Genomic DNA, 14,798 nt, shown 5'->3' with positions numbered 1-14,798 from the left:
AGGCTCCATGGCTCCTCTTTATCGGGTCTTTGTCTACCATCAAGGGAGCTCCACCAGTGTGGTACCCATGTACTTGACAATCAAGGAGCTGCCCAATCTCTGAACCAGATGAAAGCATGTGAGGAAGTTGTCATGAAAGACAGACACCTGAGGGTGTTTTATGGTTTTGCACAGTGTGTCACCACTTTTTCTGGTATGGAAGCCAGGGGAGCGAGTGGTTTTGGTTGGGAGAATTTCTAGGTGCCCACCAGTAGTTGTAAAACATGACATTTTATCCAACATCTTTTACTAACAGTACTAATATCAGTTTCAAAGTAATTAGTTGTGATAATTCTGATCTGCAAATGTCAAAAAACGATCAAAGTTACTGACTTTGTGATTTATTTAGCTTATTCGTCATGTGCAAATGTGGCTTAGTTATTGCTACAATGGTTTTAAAACACCTAGAATGTGTAGAAATCCTCCCCCTGAGGACTCTAAGTGGGTTTCGAATAGAGGATAAGGGAATCTTAAAGAACCAAATCATAGAATGAGAACCAGATTGTTTATTCCGGACAACAATACAATACAATACAGACATCAGGGATTATCTGCAGTCCCTGTATGCCTACAAGTAAGCGTGTCTTATTACAGCGCAGCCTCCTTTCCCTGCGCTGCCTTTTATACACTCAAGAATGTGTAAAAGGCTGGAGTCCTGGACCAAACAGGAGCAAACTGCCCTTGCTTGAACCACTTCTTTTATGGTGTTTCTGCTTTTGTTTGTTCGCAGGCGCATCAAGGCATCTGGAACATTCTGCTTTTCCTTTGTTGCAAAGCAAGCTGTCATATGCGTACCCGATGTTTCCACCTTAACTGTCAGTTGTCACGTTAGTCCTTTTTAGTGTGGGTGTGTGTATAAGTATCTTACTTTTGTCTGTATTTGTGAGACTCTGTGTTTATTTTAGCTTTTATCTTTAGCTAGAAAAAATGAGCAAATACCTTCAAATGTTACTGTTTTTCTGCTACAAAGTAACACGTTCTTGTCTATCAAGGCCTCTATCAATAACACCATGTACTAAATTATTCCTGCCTTTCAAATTTTCATCAAAACAGGTTAAAATGTCTTGGATGATTTTCACCTTGTGACATCCTAGTTGGTGGAGGCCGAAAAGTGACCAACCATGCGGTGGTTTCTTTAGCTTTGTATACCTCTACCAAGTGGTAGAGATGGCTAAAGCAGTTGGGAGCTCATTTTGACCCTGCTTTCAATGAAATGTAGTGCTCAACCAATTGGTTTAAAAGTTGTGGAATTGGTCCTTTTGATGCTGTGGATGTTTTTCCAGCAGTTCCATCATCCGAGTTGCTGCTGTTGTGTCCATGGGCAAGACACTTCACCCACCTTGACTTCAGTGCTCCCCACACGGCTGTAAAAATGCCAAGGATACCCCAGGGCAGATCCAAAGATGTAGAGTGAATGAATAATGGGTTGCACTGTAAAACGTGTTGCGCTATATAAAGCCAGTCCATTATTATTAGTGGTAGTACTCTTCCCCACTCGGAATCTTTGTTTGTTCTTACACTTTTTTTCAGCTCTCAGATGTTCTGGTAAGAGCGTGAGAGCTTTTGTTTCCTGTCTGCCGTTCTTGAGTAGCTGTGAAGGAATGTTGTCAACTCCAGGGGACTTGCTTCTTCTTTCAGAACTTTTGGGCTGTCATCATTCTCATTCCGACGCTGGTCCTCCAGTAGGATCGAGGGTGTCTCAGTGGAGCTTGCAGTTATATAAGCAATCTCGGTATTCAGTCCAGCTGTTAAAGGTTTTTGTCGTCCTTGCCTTCAGTGACAGCAACTGTTGGTTGCTTGGTCTCTATGATGTGTATGGAGTGAGCGCATTTGAGGCTTCTTTACTTTACTTAACTTCTTCCAACGTTTCTTAAATGGTTTTACATTGGTCCCCAATCCAGTCTTCCTTGCTAGTCTTTCTGTCATATATCTTCTTGTTAGTGTTTTTCCTTTGTCTTTTCATTCTTGTTTTGTTTTATTCAGTGCACTTCTCTTGTCACAGAGACTAAGGAGTTTGTTGGTTATCAAGGAATGAATTTTCTTATGCTTTGTCCCGAGTGGCTCTTCTACTGTAGTTAAAAGAGCTTCCTTGATGTTGCTTGCAATGATGTCAAACTCAGTGTCAAGAAGATTCGAGCCTGCAAACTTGGCTCCGACTTGGGCCTAGAAGACCACATGGTCTCAGATTGTTTTAGTTTCTCCAGATTGAAGCAAAGGTGTGTGTGTGATTGATATAAGAGTGCAGCTTGTGATGCTGTTTCTATACAATGAAGGACACCCTATTTGAATGAAACATATCTTCTTCAGTTAACAGGATTTCATATTAATAAATTGAATACATGTGGTTAGAGCATTTGGGAAAGTTCCCTGTTGTTGTCATATCACCAAAGTAATGTGGGTTGAAAAAAAAAGATAGACATCAGCCTATCATCCATCCTCAGTATGACGTTTGTCACTTGATTGATATACAGGACAGTGTAACATTAATCTTCCATACATAGAGGTAGACGGACACTCTGTGCACCGCTCATGCGAAGGATACAGGATCTCTGAAGACACAAGAGATGGCCTCCGCTTTAATGGCACTATGTGTTCCCTCCACTTCCTGTCCTCTTCTGTCACGGGACATATAAAAGGACCTGACGGACCGACCACCTGTAGCTTAAAAGCAGGCGGATCACACAAAAGCACTCCAGTAGATCTTGGGAACGGATTGAAGCGGCATTACCGACATACGGAACTTTAACTTCCTAAAACGACAATAATAACGTGTATTGGTAAAACTGTTACTGTTGCACTTCGCTGCGTTGTTGCAATGTCCTAAAAATCAACATTAGTATGTCATGCCGTATTTTTCAAAAAAAAAAAAAAATCTATTTGTTGGGAACATGCTAACCACATGCACTATTGTGCTGGCCTATGCCTGTGGCCAATAGTATGCTTGTTTGTGTTTGCATTGATTCTCTTGTGAATGCACAATGCAAAGCTCCAAGGAGGAACCAAAGGTGTTCTGTCTTCAAAAGAGGACTGACATTCATAAGAAATACTGCCTCATAACAGTATCATAATCCACAGAATTTCTCTTGGCGATCGATAAAGTATTTACTCTCAGCAGTGACAACATACACGTTGTATCGCTTGTAGCAGATTGCCACGTGTGTCTTTTAATTATTGTATTTTCATTTTAGGGCTTTTTTTGTGTCTGGCCAGCTTCTCCTACCCCTTTTGCTTTGTCTTTCAGTTCTAAAGATGGGGAGGGGGGCGACATGAAAAGGTGCACCTGCTTGCTGAAGCAGCTACTATAAGGCGCTTTTGACTTCATAACAGCAATTCACATCAATTATTCAAAAGGACTGTCATAAAGCAGTTTGCCTCCTCTATTTCTTAAGGAGGAAAGAAGGAATTAAAAATGAAAAGCTAAGGACATGTTGACAACTTCAATGGACAATTAAAAAACGTAACATTTAAATCATTTAACATGACAAAAAAGTCCTGTCACATTAAGAGTTAAGGCTTGTAGCATTTTGGATGAGACATAAGCTCCTGGTTATCCTTGTTCATTCATTCTCTTTGTATTGAAATGTATTATTCCATTTATCTGATAACTCCATCAGTTCATATTAAAAGTACAATCATGGCCGCTATGAAATATGAAATCATTATTTTGCTGGTACAATGGTGCCTTGTTTAAAGAGGACCTGTTATGCTTTTCCTCCTTTCTGACCTGTAAATGTTATGTAAATGCTACAAGTATTCTCGTGTTAAACGATGCTAACGCATCCGATAAAGATGTTTGTGCCCTGAAAGTTGTTTTGGATGGCTCTGCATGCTGCATGCTGTGTTTGTAGTACAGAGTTTTTTTCAACACCAAGTTCTACTGACTGCAACCCGGGCAGCCTTATATGGGCATGCCCAGTTGATTACTGGCTACAAAGATGATTTCCGGCCTGCAAGAGAAAAATATGCTCATCTGTAAACGGAACTACACATGGGCCAAAACGAAGCTGGACTATACGCGAAACTGTTGACGCCTTTTCAATATCCTGTTGAAGAGTCAGAAGAGCAAGCTGTAAGTAACAATTTACCAGTATCCTAACTGTGTTTATTTTGTTTAAGTGGTCAAACAAAGGGGCTTCGGTAGCTGTCCAGATCCTCGGGAGCAATTTGGCGTGTGACCAGTCACAGTGGAGGGGGCTCGGCACGAGGAGTGCCTGGAGGTGGAGTAAATTACACAGAACATTTGGGCGGGAGGCAGGAAATCCATGGAAATACTGCAGGAAGAAAACTACATCAATACATGTGCTATGTTTGATCGCAGATGGCACAAACCATTGTTACAAACTTGGTGACTTTGTCTATAATCTGGCGACATATTATATTAAAAGCAGCTAGCGACAAGTCTATCTGCATCGATGATGGTGAACTAAATTTGTCATCAGCCTGATTTACATAAAGTCTCCAGGGACGTCGCTGCTGCACAAACCCAAAACACAATGGACCATAGGAATCTGTCATTGTTAACCTTTTCAGGAACTTTCCTGGACATTTGGTGGAAAACACATTATTTTTCTTAAAACTAATGTTACAATCTGGTGTCCTCTAATTTTTGTAGACCTTATCTCATGTATCGCCTAGTCGATACAGGCATACAATAATCTCACAGGCTGCGCGTGTGAATGGAATTGTGTGGAGCCACCACCTCTTCCAATCGTTCCAAAGGCAGGAACGTGGGCACGTTTGAGTGCACTCACTACTAGCTAAGCGTTCCGCACTCTATGTATTAAGTGGGACACTGCATGTAACGATTGCCCTTGTGTGAGTATGCCGTAAGGAACTTTTTGTCACGATGTGGGCGTTACCCCCTCGTGACAGCTCTTTTAGTTTCCTTCTTTGCCTTTGTTCCGGTGTCCATGCCCTTATTTTGTAACTACTTCCTTTCTACTTCCCTTCCGTTTTCTCTATCTCTGTTCACCTGCCTCTAATTTCCTCCTCCCTATTTAGTCCAGGTGTTTGCTCTTTCTTTTGTGGCTTCATTCTGTCACGATCGGGTTAGTCGGCGTTGCGTTGAGACCCCAGGATGCAGAGAGCAGGACCAAAATGTAGATAAAAGATTTCTTTTAATGATACTTGAGCTATGCAGCAAGCAAACAGACAGCAACTACCAAACAACCAAACAAATGACAATGAAGCCACAAAAGAAAGAGCCCACAACTGAACTAAATAGGGAGTAGGAGATTAGAGGCAGGTGCGTGAAAGGGCATGGACACCGGAACGGAGGCAAAGAAGGACACTAAAAGAGCTGTGACGAGGGGGTAACGTCCACATTGTGACACTTTTGAGTGTGTATTTTTTATAGGACAGTGCTGTCTGGTTCAAGGCAGACCTTCAGACACTCACTACGGAACCGTCTGCGTTTGCACCACATCTTGCCCAGGTTCTTTCAGAGACAGACAGCCAATGGTCTTTGAAGGGGAGACCTTGAGAAGGTGAATTATTAAAAAATGAGAGTGATTGTACACGGTGGCAAAAGGAACAGATATCACCCAAAAGACAGAGGCTGTCTGTTAGAATAAAATGTAGATAGAATGAATCTTATGTTAGTTATCACCCTTATATCCATTTGCTTAGACAATAGAAAGTGTTTGAATGTGAAGAAGAAATGTTCCCGTGACCCTGATCAGAGACCCCCCAGTGACCCCCAGGTCCTGGAGGTGCCTGAATGCGCCAACAGCGACTCTGCAGATGTTCATGTTAATCCTGCAAGAATGTGTCAAGATAAGAACTCATAAAACAATGAAAGTAATTCACATATACACATACAAAGACAAACAAATACAGCTCGTGCAACTGCCCCCCCCCCCCCCCCCCCCCGAGAGTTGCACGACCATGTAGTAGGGACCCCCGAAAAGAGAATAAAAAGAGAGGAGTGTGAACTGCATATTCAGAGTGGAGCGGCATGTCATTGGGTATGTGGTTTCACTCTCCTCGCTGCGAGTAACTTTGAATATTGTTTTTTGTGTCTTCTGTATTTCTGTATTTAAGTGTTTTTAAAAGTGTCACAGGACTTGGTACAAACACAAGATGTGCACCGGCAATTTGTGTTGGGAGTGTGGTGGTGAGGAAGCTTTACAATGTGGAGGAAAAATATGATTATATATCATTGCAATGGGATCATTTGTTATGGTCAAGAATGGAGAATCATGGATGTGGCTGACCTCCTGGACATTAGGGGCTTCTAATACTGATGTGTACATGTACTGAGGTGAGGCTGCTTTCCTGGAAATGCTGCTTACCATACTGTGCTCAGATTTGACAATATTAAGACAAGACCTGCAAGGTGTGCCGCTGACAAAGTGGCAGCAATCTTTGATCTTGTTTTCCTTGCCTTCCTCTGACGTCTCCTTTGTTTATCCTCTTCATTTCTGTCAGAAACTTCAGCGTAGCTCATTCTTTGTTAGATCTCCACCAAGATACTGCTGTGTACTTATTCTACTGGGTTGAACAGGCGGCCTTTTGATTAGTTTGAGCACCGTTGCCACCTAGCTGGAGGCTTGTGTATCGCTGAAGCATGAATACCACGCATGCATGCAGATATTCATGACAATTTGCTTCAATCTCTTACAGTGCTATAGCTCTCTATTGCAATTGTGAAAATATTAGGGAAACTAAACGCATCATCGCTTTGGTACCCTGCCCTCCTGGAGAGGAACCAACAGACACACATTGACAGCTTAGCACGCCAATATGCCCTGAACCCCGAGCGCCATCGTCAAAGTCCTGCCTGCGGCAAAAGAGCGAAAGGCTCAACCAATAATCACAAATAAGCTCTGTCTTAAATATGTATCCCAAATAATAATAACAACTTGTACAAAATGACATCAAATTTTTTCGAGTCTTGTACGGAGTAGATCACCAGGGATCTTCGGCTCAAATGCTAGTGAGAACTGTGTTATACTCTTTACTATACTACATATTTTACATAGGTACAGCATATTTTTTGTTAAATACCTCTCACCTTGCTGCTATTACTAACTTTCTTTGGCCTCATATCATGATGAAGGTGAGAAACACTTCAATTCCAGAAATAATTCATCAACTCATGGTAAAACATGAAGGTAGTCATCCGTGTTTACATGGTGTCAGTGAAGGCAAAAGTCAATGTTTATTTATCCCTTTCATTTATCTTTTAGAGTGTTCCCAAAATAAGTGAAATGTGCAAAGTAGCCAACTTGTTACGTCTTGGCTTTGGTATTGTGACACGACCCCAATATGCAGAGAGCAGGAGACCCAAGTACAGATAAAAAGTCTATTTTAATAGAAATGGCTGATATACAGCAGCAGGACACGAGCGAAGACGGTTGGAGTAGCGTGGGGAGCTACAACAAACAATGCAACAACAAACTCGGGTGCACGCACCTGAACTAAATAGGAAGGGAACACAAATAGCAACAGGTGCGAGCGAAAGGGGAAAAGCAAAGCAAGCAGACAAAAGAGGAAATGTTACCAAAATAAGAGCATAAAACAGGAACTAAGGCAAACTAAGGTTAACTAACTAAAACTGTCACATGAGCTAACTTGCTGATCATGACACAACTTTTTAATGATTTTTTTTAATTATTTATTATGTTCATTATTATATTTTCATAGTTTTATGTCTAAAACGTCTCACCATACACTTTTATACAATTTCTCAGACAGGCAAGAACATTTCTCTTTTTAAACACTCTCAAAAAAGTTCAAACCTTCGTTTGAATTTTGATAATCAAACTACCGGTCAGACATAAGAAATTATTCAGTCACTCACGTGTACTTCCCTCCTGGCATTGTTCCGATGTACTATAGCATTTTTGTATCCTTGTTAAAATCCTTGTTAAAATACACGTGAGAGAAGAGAGAGAGAGAGAGAGAGAGAGAGAGAGAGAGAGAGACACTTAGCTACCCACAATGCAATTTTTCTGAAACTGTCAGGCCTGTAACAGAGTTCATAAGCTCTAAAAAAAAAAAAAAAAAAGTACTAAAAAACAGCAAATCCACCAAAGGTGCACGGCCATAGAGCAAGGGAGCAATGTGCATGCATTTAGCATTGCTTTCTGCATGTAACCGTCTTAACTTGTACCATTATGATAATAAATATGATCAATCGATGTAGCCAGATTTGCCAGTGAAATGTCTGGAATTGTCTTGTTCGGACGACGTCCATTCCAGTATTTTATAAGTTGAAATCTTGTGATTGTTTTATGCATAAAACTATGACATGCTGTTTTCCAACATGAAACATAATTTTCATTTTGATATGACTGGGATTTGACTGAGTCTCCTGGGTATTCCCTGATGGACATTTTGTTGACAGTCAAGTTGACAGACAAGGACACAACACATGAGTAACATCCCTGACTCCCCAAACAGACTCTCTTCTTTCCCGAATACACTTACTCGACCCCCCCCCCCCACACGCACACACGCACACGGCCTGCTTTTTACGGCTTTATTTGTGCTCTTATTCGTTCATGTGTATTACATGCCAATGTATCCCAGCGCTTGCTCTCTTTCCTCGCTTTCTCTACGTGCCTCGAGGCACTGCCTTATTCCTCCTGTGGGAATGGTGCAACTCCCTGCCAATTCACCCCAATCCATCAGTGAGTGTTCTTCTCCCCTGAAGCAGTTCGTGCAGGGTCCCTCCTCCCTCTCATGCCATCTGACTGATCGTGTTTCCCAATCACTTGGTCACATTTGTATGCTGCATAAAGGCATACCACACAGCAAGAGTCAAATGTATATAACATTATTATATATGAATATTTATGTAGTTGACAAAAGGAGTCATACTGCGCTGTTTCACGTGTTGCATTTCAATAAGTGAGTAATCATTACAATACATTAAACATAGCCTATGTGATCAAAAAAAGCATATAAACAAATATGCACGCATTAATTTTGCTTATGCATGCACGTTTGTATTTATTTTAACCGTGATTTTTTTCTTTGAAAACGTCTACAATAATGGGATACAGTCAACACAAAATACATCATTGTGTCCTTCATTTGTAACCTCAGCGCAAGTCAAGTCAACACTGCTTTATTCCACGAGACAAAGCGTCGCAGATGAAAGAATTCTAACACACAAGAACCATTTCTGCTTCAAGGTACTTTGTGGAGGGTATATCACATGCAATGCATACAACACTTTTTTGATGTTTCTTCTAAAATATTCATGATACTAACTCCTAATGGATGCCAAAGATGTGTGATGTTACATGAAGCGTTCATGGTAAGTATAGACCTTATTTGAAAATAACTCTCTGTACTTTAAATTGATCAAAGTAATTCAAAATAATGAAACTGGAATTCATTGAGTGGCTTATTACCATTTTTGCTAGCAGTGGAAAAGTTACCCACAGCATGATCCATACCTTAGTAATAATAATATAATAATAATAATATAATAATAATAATAATAATAATAATAATAATAATAATAATAATAATAATAATAATAATAATAATAATAATAATAATAATAATAATAATAATAATAATAATAATAATAATAATATATAAATAGGGCGGCACGGCGGTCTAGTGGTTAGCGCGCAGACCTCTATTAATAATAATAATAATAATAATAATAATAATAATAATAATAATAATAATAATATATAAATAGGGCGGCACGGCGGTCTAGTGGTTAGCGCGCAGACCACACATGTAGGAGACCAGGGTTCAATTCCACCCTCGGGCATCTCTGTGTGGAGTTTGCATGTTCTCCCCGTGCATGCGTGGGTTTTCTCCGGGTAATGTTCCTCCCACATTCCAAAAACATGCTAGGTTAATTGGTGACTCCAAATTGTCCATAGGTATGAATGTGAGTGTGAATGGTTGTTTGTCTATATGTGCTCTGTGATTGGCTGGCGACCAGTCCAGGGTGTACCCCGCCTCTCGCCCGAAGACAGCTGGGATAGGCTCCAGCACCCCCGCGACCCTCATGAGGAAAAAGCGGTAGAAAATGAATGAATGAATATATAAATATAATAATAATAATACAATAATAATAATACAATAATTATTATTATTAGGATGATGGTGATATTATTATTGTTATTATTATTATTACATAATTAAAAAATATGTAAGTCTATAATAATAAATAAAATTAATAAATAAAATTCTCAAACAAAAATGAAAAGATTGCTATAGCAAAAAGATGCTATATTAAATGGAAGGATGTTTATGTCTCACAGCTGGCCTGGGAATGCCTTGGTGCCCTCCCAGTAGAACTGGAAGAGGTGGCTGGGGACCGGGAAGTCTGGACTTCCCTGCTGAGACCGCTGCCCCCGCGACCCCGACCCGGAGCGGAAACAAATGGACGGATGGAAGGCTGTGGGGGCCACTTTGATGTGTTCATTAAAGATGCTAAAAGCAATTCAATGTGGGTCAGCACAGTATATTGTACTATAAGCAATGTGAGCTATAGGTGACGAAGCATGTTAGTGTAATAGCTAATGATATACATTCCTGAAAATCGTAAGACCAATTGAAAAATGGCAAGAATTGTTGGAGGTTAATTTGCACAAGAGTACCAAACCTGGGACCGAGAAAGTTTGAAAAATGTTTTATTCTCTAATGAGAAAAAATGTAGGGCGGCAGAGCGGTCTAGTGGTTAGCGCGCAGACCTCACAGCTAGGAGACCAGGGTTCAATTCCCACCCTCGGCCATCTCTGTGTGGAGTTTGCATGTTCTCCCCATGCATGCGTGGGTTTTCTCCGGGTACTCCGGTTTCCTCCCACATTCCAAAAACATGCTAGGTTAATTGGCGACTCCAAATTGTCCATAGGTATGAATGTGAGTGTGAATGGTTGTTTGTCTATACAGTGCATCCGGAAAGTATTCACAGCGCTTCACTTTTTCTACATTTTGTCATGTTACAGCCTCATTCCAAACTGTATTAAATTAATCTCTTACCTCAAAATTCTACACAAAATACTCCATTATGACAATGTGAAAAAAGTTTTTTTGACATGTTTTAATTTATTAAAAATAGAAAACAAAAAAATCACATTTACATAAGTATTCACAGCCTTTGCCATGAAGCTCAAAATTGAGCTCAGGTGCATCTTTTTTCCACTGATCATCCTTGAGATCTTTCTACAGCTTAATTGGAGTCCACCTGCAGTAAATTCAGTTGATTGGACATGATTTGGAAATATAATAACTGTCTATATAAGGTCCCACAGTTGACTGTGCATGTCAGAGCACAAACACCAAGCATGAAGTCAAAAGAACTGTCTGTAGACCTGCGAGACAGGATTGTCTTGAGGCACAAATCTGGGGAAGGATACAGAAAAATTTCTGCTGCTTTGAAGGTCCCAATGAGCACAGTGGCCTCCATTATTCGTAAATGGAAGACGTTGGGAACCACCAGGACTCTTCCTAGAGCTGGCCGGCCTTCTAAACTGAGCGATCGGGGAAGAAGGGCCTTAGTCAGGGAGGTGACCAAGGCCCCGATGGTCACTCTGTCAGAGCTCCAGCGTTCCTTTGTGGAGAGAGGAGAGCCTTCCAGAAGGACAACCATCTCTGCAGCAATCCACCAATCAGGCCTGTATGGTAGAGTGGCCAGACGAAAGCCACTCCTTAGTAAAAGGAACATGGCAGCCCGTCTGGAATTTGCCAAAAAGCACCTGAATGACTCTCAGACCATGAGAAACAAAATTCTCTGGTCTGATGGCTTTCGTCTGGCCACTCTACCATACAGGCCTGATTGGTGGATTGCTGCAGAGTCAACTGTGGGACCTTATATAGACAGTTATTATATTTCCAAATCATGTCCAATCAACTGAATTTACTGCAGGTGGACTCCAATTAAGCTGTAGAAAGATCTCAAGGATGATCAGTGGAAAAAAGATGCACCTGAGCTCAATTTTGAGCTTCATGGCAAAGGCTGTGAATACTTATGTAAATGTGATTTTTTTGTTTTCTATTTTTAATAAATTCAAAACATGTCAAAAAAACCTTTGTCCACATTGTCATAATGGAGTATTTTGTGTAGAATTTTGAGGTAAGAGATTAATTTAATACAGTTTGGAATGAGGCTGTAACATGACAAAATGTAGAAAAAGTGAAGCGCTGTGAATACTTTCCGGATGCACTGTATGTGCCCTGTGATTGGCTGGCGACCAGTCCAGGGTGTACCCCGCCTCTCGCCCGAAGACAGCTGGGATAGGCTCCAGCACCCCCCGCGACCCTCGTGAGGAAAAAGCGGTAGAAAATGAATGAATGAATGAGAAAAAATGTAATCTTGGCAGTCCTGATGGCTTCCAGTGTTACTGGCATGATATGGAGATCCCGACTGAGATGTTTTCCATATGGTGCAATAGAGAAGGTGCCATCATGATCTGGGGTGTTTTTTCCTTGTGCAAGGGCGTCAAGCGGCAGGTGGATCAGATTGCATCCCTCATGACTGAGGGCCCTCGTCTATGTGGTAATGACAGGACAACTCTACAGTTCACAATGCTTGCCTGACGAAGGACTTCTTCCAGAGGAGTAACCTCACTCCTTTGGAATCCTGTGGGATGCCCTGATCTAAATCCAACTGAGAACATTCTGTTATGGATGGCTAAGGAAGTTTCCAAAATTGACATCATTTTCAGTGACAGTGGAAACCTCACATTGCCACTAGTGTCCTGGAAACACTGGCATCAAGCGTGCCCAAGCCAATTTTGGAGGTGATTAGCAAGAATTTCTATAACGCTACGATCTTACAATTCTGATCAGCTGACGTCTCACGCCTCGTTCTTTGTTTTGCTTTCAATGTTTACTTAGAACCTTCATAAGATCCAACTGTGCAAATGTTCTTAAAATGCTAATCAGGAGTATATCTCATTAGAACTAATAAATACCAAGCTGAGATATGAAAATGCTCCTTGGACTGCACTTTGGACATCTCTGCTTTTGTTTCTTTTACAGAGGTGCAAGTGCATCAGTAAGAGTTTGAACAGGGTGATGACTATTACATTTTTGGTAAAATTCCTTACCTGAAATGAAGCATATTGAAATTTAAATGGTCTTTTCCACATCCAAGGCACTCAAAACGCTTTGACACTGTTTACACTTACCTACTGAAAAGGAAAATAATAGAAAGTAATGCCTACTGATGACGCAGCATCAGGCACAACTGGGGGTTCAGCATCTTGCCCTAGGATACTTTGCCATGATCACAGCAAGACGGAGGATCGAACCTACAAACTTCAGCTGGGCCACACCGCCCAGCCTTTTTGAAGCCATTGCTCATTTGGGAGCCACGGCAGAGAAAATAACGGCAAGCAATTTGTGAGCTCTGTTTTATTTTTTGTAGGCATTTTTATGATGCAAATGTTTTTATTTGTAATTATGCTTTTGAACGCATTTTGTTTTGAGAAGCCGAACTCTTTACTTGATGGTGCCCAGCAACTCACTGGCATCATTATTACTTCATTATGCTTGCTATTTGGACATTCATTCATTTTCTACCGCTTAAGTGGGTTGCGGGGGTGCTGGAACCTATCCCAGCTGTGTTCGGGCAAGAGGAGTGGCACACCCTGGACTGGTGGCCAGCCAATCACAGGGCACATATAGACAAACAACCATTCACACTCACATTCATACCTATGGACAATTAACCTAGCAGGTTTTTGGAATGTGGGAGGAAACCGGAGTACTCGGAGAAAACCTATGCATGCACGGGGAGAACATGCAAACTCCACACAGACATGGCCGAGAGTGGAATTGAACTTGGTTCTCCTAGCTGTGTGGCATGTGCGCTAACCACTCGATCGTCGCACAGCCGTTATTTGGACAGTGAAATGTAATTCAAGAGGCACTGAATTCCTCTCCTCAGGCTGCATGCATGAACTGGAAGGTCCTTGTCACTGTCGTCCTTCCATAGAGAGGAAAAGCCTTTGTTTTGTCCAATGCATTAAAGATATATTCGGTTGAATGCATTGATGAATTTGACCATCAAGATGGACGAATGGCTGCTATATCTATCCAAGCTAACCAGAAGTTGATCAAACCTTTACAACAAAATATCATAACTTCTCCTGGAAAAGGATACATGCACTCCAAGTGCAAATGAAAGGGACTAAGAAGTATTTGAAAACAATTGGAAGACATTTTAACCAAAGTATTTTATTCTCTTCGTGTTCATGTTGTCCTCCTGTAAAAAATGGAATGCAATTAAATTAATTAATTAAGATTAATATAACTATTAACTATTAACTATATCTAATTAGTTAAAGTAATTTGCCTCACACCAGGGGCGTCACTATAGGTTCTGAGGACAGGGGGTGAGGGCCTTAGCCCCCTGGAGAGATTTCACACTTTTGGACAGATTTAGTAGAGATTGTTTTAGGCCACCATTACATTTACACAAGTACACACAATCTACACTACAAAACCGATGCTCAAGCTCTGCAACCATTCTGTCCAGTGGACAGTGATCAATAATATAATAATCATCATTATATTATTAATTAGCCTATTATTATTACTATCATCATTCTTCTTCTTCTGATTACTACTCTCTACTCTTTACTGCAAGTAGTAGTAGTATGCTAGTACTACCCTGCTTATTGGCTTTCTTATTAGCCTGCTTTTTCCCAATTACGTGAAATTTGTCCGAGATTTTTTTTGTAAAAACAACAAAAAATGTATGAATTTTTTTTTAAAAATCAATGAAAAAATATAAAATTATTTAGGAGGTCTTAAGAACATTTTGGGGGCCACCC

The 14,798-nt window shown here is 40.7% G+C and overlaps 1 long non-coding RNA gene across 1 annotated transcript in view; it reads left to right on the top strand.

Annotated features, from left to right (window-relative positions):
• The window catches only part of LOC144899814 (uncharacterized), a 104,883-nt gene extending 100,626 nt beyond the window's left edge, over window positions 1–4,257 (top strand). The window contains exons 2-3 of the long non-coding RNA XR_013628113.1: window positions 3,281–3,345; window positions 4,156–4,257. This is a non-coding gene — a long non-coding RNA (uncharacterized LOC144899814). The remainder of the gene's footprint in view (window positions 1–3,280; window positions 3,346–4,155) is intronic.
• Window positions 4,258–14,798: the final 10,541 nt, after the last annotated feature.

The sequence above is a fragment of the Doryrhamphus excisus genome, linkage group LG9, assembly GCF_037039965.1.
Source record: "Doryrhamphus excisus strain RoL-2023G ecotype Guam linkage group LG9, RoL_Dexc_Guam_v1.1, whole genome shotgun sequence".
Classification (NCBI taxonomy): domain Eukaryota; kingdom Metazoa; phylum Chordata; class Actinopteri; order Syngnathiformes; family Syngnathidae; genus Doryrhamphus; species Doryrhamphus excisus.
The sequence above is the reverse complement of the archived record's forward strand: the minus strand, read 5'-3'. Positions and strand labels throughout refer to the sequence as shown.